Here is a 2,143-nt window from a genome sequence, read left to right as displayed (position 1 = left end):
TTATTATTATGAAAGCTTAAAATAGTAAAAAGATAAGCATTATCGCAACACAAGCTAACAATATCGTAGTTGTTATTATCATCATTATCTAAAAAGACTAAAAAAAATTGAAAGATAAGTATTAACCCACAATATACTATTAACTCACGTGGTTATTATCTAGAGGTATTCCAACATACACATAAAAGAAAGAATTTTAAGTTTACATAACCATCATTTCAGGCTCTTCTGAAATTTATTGGCTAAGAAGTGAAGGGTTTCGTTGAATAATTACTATTTTCTTTGTCTACTCTCTGGCTCTTCATTTTCGAGTCGAAATGGTAACACATTTCAAGTAGATGATTACTGAAACGATGGTTTTAATATGTAAAAGATTCATAGGTAAAATGATTTCATATTATTTTTTTCTATTTTTTTATAAAGAAAAATGATTTTATTTATAGTTTTTTTCATTATTTATAAAGAATTTCTCTTTAGAGTTAATTTTATTTTTTAACGATTATTTTGATGGTATTATTCATTTGCAGAAGAGATAGAGAAAAATGAAAAAGGATAGAAGAATGCGATGCTGAAATCATATTTTCGTCATGAAGAAAGTTTTTAAAGTCATTTGAAGTTTTGATGGTATATATTTTTAATGATGTATTCTGTTAGATTATAGAAAAATTTCACATGCCTTATGTTTTTCAAAGTTGTGTTTGATATTATTGTTCTTTTTGAAAAGATATTGTTGTTTTAAAGTTCTATAGTTAATTTAATGAGTATTGTATGATCAATTTTGCAAGTAATTTGACGAATTTTTCTGTAAGTAAGCCGATAATTTAACAAATAATAAATTAATTATCTTTGAATAAATTAATATGATATTTGAAGTTGAATAATGTTCTACCTTCTTAGTCTCTCTTATATATACACCTATATCATTAGCTTGATGAATTTAGTTAGTGCATTCTTTATATTTTTCATTTTAAAAAATTCTATTTTTAAATGTCACTCCTATATTGAAGCATATGGCATTTCATGTTTATCATCCTTGGTTAATGTTAACAACGAGGAACAAGAACCTACAACCATTGACGTTATCACAATCTCTTATCGTACCTTTTCGTCTCACACTACAAACGATAACACCCTTTTAAGGCCAATAATGATTGCAACAAGGACTTTCATAAGTAAAAGATTTATAGGTGAGTCTGTTTCAAATTAGTACATTTTTGTGATTTAATTTTTAAAGAATTTTTCTTGAGAGTTGTTCTTGTCTTTTAGTGACAATTTTATTGTTGACTTGCAGAAGAGATAAATAAGAATGAAGACAACTAATAATGAAGATAAGGGAAGAGAAGAAAAAAACAAATAATTTCTGAAGTAGAAGTTTTGTTTGTATAGTTTATAAGCTTAAGATTTTCTAAATATGTATTTGATATCATTGTTCTTCTTTTTAATGTTGCTTTGTAAATTTTAAAGGAACTGTTAAGGTAACAATAGAACAAAAAAATAAAAAACAATCAATAATAAATATGTGATATCTTTACATTGTAAATAACATAATAAAGAAAAATGTGACACATGAAAATTTTCTTTACAATTGCATAATTATTTGTACTCATATAGATTTGATTAGAGGTGGAGGGGATATTAACCAAACAACCTCATATCTTTAAAATGTGAACAATACAATAATGAAAAGTCTGAAACATAAAACTTTTTTAATTTTTTTTTTATTTTTTTTACTCATATAGATTTGATTAGTGGAGGGATGGGGGTGGGGCACTTTCCATTGAGAAATAATATGATAGTTGATTTATTTTGTTAAAGATATATTATTTAACATGCTTGATCAAGATATCCTAATATGAAATGATTCAAAATAATACTTTAATATTATTCGTGCATCTCGCAATTAAATATACAAGGGCTAGGGTGGGGTGGGGTGGGGGTGAGGGTGGGGGGAGATAAAGATTTTGAACTAATTTTAAAAATATAATAAAGTAATTAGATAATAAATAGATTACTAACCATAAATTTTAAATTAAAGTGATGTGAACTATAATATTAAAGTACAAAAATTGAATATACAAATGATTAAGTAAAATAAATATATCTATTATATAAACATGTTAATAAGTAGGGCACTTGATAAGTA

The 2,143-nt window shown here is 25.2% G+C and overlaps 1 long non-coding RNA gene across 1 annotated transcript; it reads left to right on the top strand.

Moving 5' to 3' along the window:
• Window positions 1-205: 205 nt before the first annotated feature.
• LOC107875032 lies at window positions 206-1,340 on the top strand. Its single transcript, XR_001675708.2, has 3 exons — window positions 206-381; window positions 528-624; window positions 1,292-1,340. It is a non-coding gene; the product is annotated as an uncharacterized LOC107875032 (long non-coding RNA).
• The last annotated feature ends 803 nt before the right edge of the window (window positions 1,341-2,143 follow it).

Source organism: Capsicum annuum, chromosome 6 (assembly GCF_002878395.1).
Source record: "Capsicum annuum cultivar UCD-10X-F1 chromosome 6, UCD10Xv1.1, whole genome shotgun sequence".
NCBI lineage: Eukaryota > Viridiplantae > Streptophyta > Magnoliopsida > Solanales > Solanaceae > Capsicum > Capsicum annuum.
Note: the sequence above shows the minus strand (reverse complement) of the source record. Positions and strands in the feature narration are given on the sequence as shown.